General features: G+C 55.2%; 1 non-coding gene across 1 annotated transcript; it reads left to right on the top strand.

Annotated features, from left to right (window-relative positions):
- The first annotated feature begins 6200 nt into the window (after positions 1–6200).
- On the top strand, positions 6201–6350 carry LOC132350103 (small nucleolar RNA SNORA62/SNORA6 family). The gene has a single exon (XR_009497851.1). It is a non-coding gene; the product is annotated as a small nucleolar RNA SNORA62/SNORA6 family (small nucleolar RNA).
- The last annotated feature ends 2134 nt before the right edge of the window (positions 6351–8484 follow it).

Below are 8484 nucleotides of genomic sequence, written 5' to 3'. Positions count from 1 at the left end.
CCGGCCTGGCTGTTCCCTTCTGAGCAGGGGAAGCACAGTGAAATCACCTCATTTGCTGCTCCATTTCTTAGCGATGAATAAGACGTGAAGCAGTATGACAATACACCCCACTAGCGGTGCTGGGTAAAGGGCATTTACAGTACTTCTTCCAGGTGTGCTGGAAATCTCATACCGACGGTAATTAAGGCCTCCTAGTTCCAGCCCAGCCCACACTGGCCTGAAATGGCCTTTTTAGCCACTGACTTCCTTTCCCGTGGGCGTCTGGGGCCTGAGGCCTCAGGACTGCTGGGTTTCAGGGTGGGGAGAAAACGTCCCTCAGCCTCAGCTCTGAGTACATCGTGGGTATGGGCGAAAGAGGACGTCCGTTCAGGGCGAAAGAGGAGCCTTGGGGCTTATCCCCTCCCACCTCCCCACTCCCACCCTCTTACAAAGAGCCAAACGCCCAAGATGGGGAGGGGAGGACTCAGCAGGGAGGCCAGCGGGTCTGCGTGACACAGAGCTGAGAGCCGCGGCAGAGGAGAGGCCTGGGAGGAGGGGGCGGGGGCACACATTGCTGACTTCCAGGGACACACGTGAGTCCTGCGGGAGGCTGGCCGTCGGGCCCTGCGGCCCTGAACGGGGCCCATCCTGAGCCTGGGGCACGAGGACCCAGAAATCACAGGGCCACGTATCCTGGCTCAGAGCCCGGAGCAGGTGCTCAGAAAGCCTCAGGCCTGGAGGCAGAGGGAATCGCTGCAGCCCAGGCTTTCCAGAGACCATCCTCTCCCTCAGCCTCGCAAGGAGACCCCAGCCTCCCTCCAAGGTGCACCCCGCCCCGCCCACTGCCCCCATCTTGGCAAGGAGCAGACGCGTCAGAAACAGACAGACTGTCATCCCCAGGGCCTCCCTGTCTCAAGACCCTTGGCTGCAGGATGGGCACTTTGAATGCGTGTCACCCAGGAGGTGGCAGCCTGTCCACCGCACTCCGCACCCAGCTGTTGGGTCACACGGCTGGGAGGGAACGGGAGGGCCCCAGGGCTCGGATGGGCACCTCTGCCCCATGTGGCCCTAGTCTCTAGACTCTCGTCTAAGAGCCGTGCCGCACGGCTGGAGCTTGGCGCGGATTTTGTGCTGCAGAAAGGGAGCCGGAGCCGCTGGTCTGGGGTGTTTGTCGCACAGCAGCGGTGCCGGGTGACACGTCTGTCCCTCGGGCTTGGGGCTGAGGCCTGCGTTCGTGTCACTCGAGTGCTGGCTTCCGAGTTGGGGAGCCTCGGCGGTTCTCTGCCGGCAGCTCCCCCGAGACCCTGCCCGTGGTCACCGCCCACACCTGGGTCTGTCCCTCCTTCGTGCTCTGGCAGATACCCCTTGAACACCTGCACAGGAGGGGCCACCCTGGCCACAGTGCACTGTGGGGGCCCAGACGGACAGGGCCCTGCCGTCCTGGAGGACAGACGTGTGAGGGCAGAGGGAGAAGGTCCCCGAAGGAAAGCGTGTGCCTGGCTTCAGGCAGGGAAGACCCACACTCCACCCCAAGGCTTCTGATCAGCCCCATCTGGAGCCCCACCTCTCGAACCCCTGCACGGGCCGCTGTGCCAGCCTTTGCTGTCTCCTTGGACCTGCCGAGGTCCCGTTCGCCTCGGGGCCTTTGCAGGTGCAGCCCTCTCTGCCCAGAAGGCCCTGCCCCTCCCGTGCTGCTCCTCCCACCCTGCGGGAGCCCCAGTTTCCCCTCGTGTCCTTGGCACCGACACAGTCTTGGGCTGCATTGTTCTCCTGCCTGTTTGCGGGTTTCGTGGCTGCTTCTCCCCATGGCTCCTGAACTTCCTGAGAGCAGGGACCGTATCTTCTTGGCCGTCATGTAACCTTGGTGATAAATAGCTGGCACCCAGGAAATATTGCCGGGCACACAGGTGAATGCGTGGTGGGCAGCAGGGAGTGACGTGGTCTGATCTGCGTTCCTGAAAGAACTCTTGGAGAAAGGAAGCCCACAGAGATGGTAGAGGGGCCGCAGGCTGCCGAGGGCCCAGGAGGAGGGAGGGGCAGAGGGGTGAGCACAGGGGGTGCCTTAGGGCAGTGAAATTACTCTGCACAAAGCCATAACTGCATTTGTCAAAACGCTAAGAATGTAAGACACCAAGAGTGAACCTAATGTAAACCACGAACTTTAGTTAATGATAATGCTGCAATATTGGTTCATCAGCTGTGACAAGGGGACTGACTGCATGTGTGTGGTGGGGGATATATGGGGACCCTCTGTACTTTCTGCTCAATTTTCTGTAAACTTAAAGCTGCTCTAAAAAAAATTGACCCTTAATTTTTAAAAATCTCTCGCAAACCACAATGAGACAGTTTTGCACCCACCAGAACGGCTAAAGTGAAAACAGACAGTGACAAACGTTGGCGCAGACTTGGAGCAGCGGTACTCTCCCGCACCGTCGGTGGGAGGGACGCTGGTGGGGTCTCCAGAAGGGAGATTGGTTCCCACAGACACGTGCGCAGGTGTGCACCACATACGTGTCCAGACATGTACCCATCACACCAGAAGCGTCCAGGAGGGGTGAGTGCATCGTGGACGTTTTGTATAGCAGAGCCACAGAGAAGTGACAGTGGCACGTGGACGAATGTCATAAACTTTACAGTGAGTGATGGGAGCCAGACACAAGCACGGCCAGCGTGTAGCGAAAACAGTCAAAACCAAGGTGTGATCATGGAAGTTTTGTGTGGCCGGAGCAGGGGGCAGGGGGAGGGCCAGCTGGGTAGGGGTCCTCACCTCCTGTTGTTGGCCCAGCAGCCGGCGCTCACAGCTGCTCCAGTTCTGGCTGAGGGCCCCCTCCTGCCTTCCCCCTCCCCTCCCGGCTCCTCATCCCCCATCTTCCCCCATCCCCCCCTCTCCCCCTCCCTCATCCTCCCTCTCCTCCTCCCCATCCCCCGCTCTTCAGGACCATGGCAAAGGCCAGCGATTTCTCTAGGGAACTGGCCTAACTGGGCAAGGACTTTTTGAACCAGACTTCAGAGTGGAATTTTTTTTCTCTCAAAATAGAGAGGAATTGGCTGTCCAGGAGTTAAAGATAGAATCCTGTGGCAAGGCCAAGGTCTGAGCGCCTGTCCCAGCTGGCAGAGAGAAAGGGCTGTGGAGGCCCGGCCGCCACTGCTCCCGGGGGCTGTGGCCGGCGCTGAGTCACATGGCTGCACCCACACTCCTCACCCACTACCGTGGTCTGGGGCCAGCGCTGAACCGGGACTCAGCGGGAGACATCTGTCCTGCGAGGCAGTAAGGGCAGGGGGCCTTGAGGGGCCTCAGTGTGAGAGCCAGGTCAACTTCCACGGAGGGTCTCAGGAGGGCTTCCTGGAGGAGGGGACCCCATGGAGGCAACAAAGTACGCCGGTAAGCAGGAACCTGCCAGCAGCTCAGGGCCTGGAGTTCGGGAGGTCCGAGGGCAGGGCCGGGCGGTCAGCTTGGGACCAGCAGGGCCCGGATGTCAGCTCTGAGGGTGCATTTTATTTGTGGACAGTGAGGAACCGCTGCCAGTCGTGCGGCAAGGAGGTCAGGGGCTGGTGCAGATGAGCATCCGGCAATGGGGAGAGCCTGCTGAGGTGAGGGCCCTGCTGAGAGGGGGCCCAGCAGGGGCACACAGAGTTGGGGGCACTGGGGAACAGCGGGCCAGAGCGGGGCTCCCCGTGCCCCCCGACTCCTGAGGGAGCATGTGGGGCTCCTGATGGCCAGGTCTGGTCCATCGAGGGGTGGCCTGTCCCTAGGGTGGGGTCGCGCCCAGCCCCGCACATGGCACTCCTGAAAGGGGCAGGCCAAGGGGCGGCTTGGGGCTCGACCAGAGACCACGGCGGCTTCCAGCTGCCACCACAAGTAAGGACAGATTCTCCTCACAGGAAGCCCAGGTGTGTGCTCACTGCGGTGGAATGTGTGTGTGTTTGAGGGCACATCCCCGCCGGGGGCCCGGATAGAGGGCAACACACCTGGGGGCTGTGCAGCCCACCCCGCACCCAGCGCCCTCTCGGCCTGTGGCCTGGGGCCTGGTGCCACCTCAGGGCTGCACCTGGCAGAGCCCAGGCCTCCCCGGGACCTGGCAGCCCTGCCAGGGCTCTGACTCACCTCTCGGGGCCACCTCTTCCTGCAAAGCCAAGCGCTCTCCAGTGCCAGGCGGGAGGTGGCCGTGCACCTGGAGGGGCCCCAAGCCCCCAGAGGGAGAGCTGGGTGACGACGGGGAGGGGCCGGCCCTTGCCTCCCCACCTGTTTGCCTCGGGGCGCCTTCCCTTCCCAGCACTTCTGCAGCCTGGACCCCTTGGCTTGGTGTCTGGGAGCCCCCAACGCCCCGCCTTCATTCCAGGGGTGGGGGCAGGAGGGGGGTTAGCCCACGTGGGCGTTCGTGAGCGATGCCCCTAATGGGCCTGGAAGGCTGGCGCCCCACATACAACACCCTGACCTCAGTGTTCACCTCCACAGGGCTGGTGGGCCAGCCGAGCCCCTCCATCGGCCTGAGTCCTTTCAGGTCACAGAACTCACCGTCCAGGTGGCGGGGAGGAAATCGAGGCTCAGACCGTTGGCCGCTGCTCAGGGCCACACTGGCAAGAGGAGGGGGAAGGACTCAAACCCAGGCCCCGCTCCCAAATCCCCCGGCCTCTAAGGTGGCCTCTGTGGGCGGGGACAGGGCACGAGCCCAGGATGCCACGTGGTGGTTCGGGACACACACCCGAGGGAAAGAGAAGGTAAGGCCAAAGCCATGGGTGCCCCAAGGCCTGGTGTGGCCAGGGGCCTTGGGGAGAAGATCCCTCATAGCCCAGCTAGGCCCTGGTCCCATGTTCCCCACCAGTGCTTGACCGTGTGGCCACTCTGGTCAGCCAGGCCCATCCACCCATCACAGAACCTCTTCCCTGACTCCCCGGGCAGGACCCTGCTGATCGACACCCACAATCCGCGCACACGGAGATGCCGAGACCTGTGATGTCTGGTCTCCAAGGTATGAACGCTCCCGACCCCGGCAGGGCTGAGGTCCAGCTCTGAGCGACCCCTAGATCAGGGTTGGGAGGAGACGCCAGTGACTCCCACCCCACCCAGGAGGCTGGGGTTACGTGTCCTACAGCTCAGGACAGGGGTTTGCAAACCTCGGCCTGAGGCCACAGACTTACACCTATTTTATCAAATAAAGTTTGACAGGAACACAGCCATGTCAATCATACAGCCCAAAAGCCTAAATATTTACTACCTGTCCATGGCATACCCATGGCATACGTGATAGCAAAATGTAAAATAATTAGGAAGCAATGAGTTTTAAGTATTAATTCGCTTTTTAAAAAACAACTTTATTGACTTATCATTTTCATACAATAAACTACACGTATTTAAAGTGTAAAACTGGTAAGTGACATATTGTATATGTATATTATTTGTACATAAACATACCTGTGAGACCATCCCCACAATAAGCTAATGGACATGCCCATCACCCCGTGTTACGTTAGTCCGTGTTTCCTAGAGTTCACACAAGCAGAATCACGTGATGTGGAAGCTTCTCCATTGTCTCCTTTCGCTCTGTTCTGAGATGCATCGTGCAGTGCACTCCCATCCTTTTTGTTGCTGAGCACTATTCCATCAGCGAACATACTGTAACATGTTGCTCTGTCCGCCCATTGATGGATATTCAGGCTCCATCCAATTCTGGACCGTCACAACCAAGGCGCTGTGAGCACTTGGGTACAAGTCTTTGCAGGAACATATGGTCACTTTTCTTGGTGAGTCCCTAGGCATGGAACAGCTGGCCCACATGGCAGGTATATGTTCAAGTTTCTAAAACTGCCAGACGGCTTTACAAAGTGTTTTTTTGTTTGTTTTTTTAATACATTATTTATTTATTTTTATTTTTGGCTGCCTTGGGTCTTTGTTGCTGCGCACGGGCTTTTCTCTAGTTGCGGCGAGCGGGGGCTACTCTTCGTTGCGGTTCCCAGGCTTCTCATTGGGTGGCTTCTCTTGTTGCAGAGCACGGGCTCTAGGCACGCGAGCTTCAGTAGTTGTGGCACTCGGGCTCAGTAGTTGTGGCTCGCGGGCTCTAGAGCGCAGGCTCAGTAGCTGTGGCGCACGGGCTTAGTTGCTCCGCGGCATGTGGGATCTTCCCGGACCCGGGCTCAAACCCGTGTTCCCTGCACTGGCAGGCGGATTCTTAACCACTGCGCCACCAGGGAAGTCCCTACAAAGTGTTTTTTTAAAGTATTCCCCTGCACATTGTTAGAGCTTGGAGTTGAGGCAACTGGCCGATGAACTCACAAGTGTAGGTAGTGTGCTATGTGAGGGGCAAGCTTTTCACTAACACCACAAGGGTCTCTGGACCAATGAGTGGAGTCTGATAATAATACTTGCTACAAATGTATGATTTTAATGTATGAAAGCTTTAAGGAGAGAGGAAAACATTTTTTAAATGGCTTGTGTTTTCTTCTGCTTTTCTCCATTATTTCTTACTCTTGGACCTCTCAGGCATTACTTGGCCATTCTGTTTTCAGACTAACTTGATGTATCCTGATGTAAGAGCCTAAAAAGGGAGCTCACTCAGTGGGTCTGATTTGGTGGATGCTTGCCCCGGAAGTTCTGCGCATGCGTGGCCCCATCTCCCGTGAACACCCATAGGAGGTCATGCCTGACCTCTACATCTACAGAAATCCTGAAGAGGTTGAAAAGGAAGAGCAGGCAGCAGCTGAGAAGGCTGTGACCAAGGAGGAATTTCAGGGTGAACGGACCGTCCCAGCCCCTGAGTTCACCGCTACTCAGCCGGAGGTGGCGGACTGGTCCGAAGGCGTGCAGGTGCCCTCTGTGCCTGTTCAGCAGTTCCCCACTGAAGACTGGTCTGCAGCTCCCACGGCTCAGGCCACTGAGAGGGTAGGAACCACCACCGAGTGGCCTGAAGCTGTTCTTCCACAAACTCTTAAAATGGAAATAGGTTGAAGGAAAATAAACAGTTTCTAAAAAAAAATAAAAATAAATAAATAAAGTATTCCCACCCACGATGTATGCGAGACCCAGTTTCTCCTCATCCTCACCAGTACTTGGTGTGGCCAGTCTTTTTAATCTTAACCGTCCTAATAAATGTGCAGTAAATCTCACGCAGACTTCACTTTTATTTCCCAAGAGCAGATGACGTGGAGCCTCTCTTTATGGACTTCTTTGCCATCTGTGGATCTTGCTTTTATATATCTTCTTTTCTTTTTATTTGGGTTGCTTGCATTTTTATTATTGAGTTTTGAGAGATTTTACATATCCTGAATACAAGTCCTTTATCAGGTACAAGAGGTCAAAGATCTTGTTCCAGGCTGTGACTTGTCTTTTCATTCTCTTAACGGTGTCTTTTGAAGAGCAGAAGGTTTTTACTTTTGATAAAGTCAATGTATCAACTTTTTCTTTTTATGGATTGTGATTTTGGGCTCATATCTAAAAAATCTTTGCCTAACTCAAGGCCACAAAACTTCTTCTTCTACGTGTTCTTCTAGAAGTTTTTAGCTTTGCATTTAGGTCTACATCCTATTTTGAGTTAATTTTTTTAATTAATTAATTTATTTATTTATTTATTTATTTATGGCTGTGTTGGGTCTTCGTTTCTGTGCGAGGGCTTTCTCTAGTTGCGGCGAGCAGGGGCCACTCTTCATCGCAGTGCGCGGGCCTCTCACTATCGCGGCCTCTCTTGTTGCGGAGCACAGGCTCCAGGCGCGCAGGCTCAGTAGTTGTGGCTCACGGGCCCAGCTGCTCCGCGGCATGTGGGATCTTCCCAGACCAGGGCTCGAACCCGTGTCCCCTGCATTGGCAGGCAGATTCTCAACCACTGCGCCACCAGGGAAGCCCCAAGTTAATTTTTGTATGTGCTGTAATGTATAGATCAAAGTTCTGTAGATAGATAAATGATAGATCATTGATAGTTGGAAGATAGATAGATAGGCAGATACAGAGATAGATGGATATAGATATAAATAGAGACTGATAAATATCCAGTTGCCCCAGATCCATTGTTTAAAAACACTGCCCCTTCCCAGTGGTGCTGCCTCTGCACCCACGCTGATGATCAATTGTCCACGCGTGTGGGTCTACTTCTGGACTCTGCTCTGTTCCATTCATCGGTGTGCCTACCTTGGCACCAAATCCCACTGTCTCGATTACTATAGCTTTATAGTAAGTCTTGAAATCATAAGATGTCAGACCTCCAACTTTGTTCTTCTTTTTTGAAGTTATTTGTGTTGTTGTAGGTCCTTTCCAATTTCTCATGAATTTACGAAGGTTTTTAACTGATGGTTTAAGGTCTTTTATAGATACAGAGTTATTTAGGTTTCTGTTTCTTCCTGAGTGAGATTTGGTAGTTTGTGTCCTTCAAAGAACTTGTCCTTTTCACTTAAGTTGTTGAGTTCATTGGGGTAAAGCTGTTCACATTAGGACTTCCCTGGCTGCCAAATGGTTAGGGTTCCAGGCTTTCACTGCCGTGGTCCAGGTTCACTCCCTGGTTGGGGAAGATCCAGCAAGCC

Source organism: Balaenoptera ricei, chromosome 15, assembly GCF_028023285.1.
Source record: "Balaenoptera ricei isolate mBalRic1 chromosome 15, mBalRic1.hap2, whole genome shotgun sequence".
Taxonomy (NCBI): Eukaryota; Metazoa; Chordata; class Mammalia; order Artiodactyla; family Balaenopteridae; genus Balaenoptera; species Balaenoptera ricei.
The sequence above is the reverse complement of the archived record's forward strand: the minus strand, read 5'-3'. Positions and strand labels throughout refer to the sequence as shown.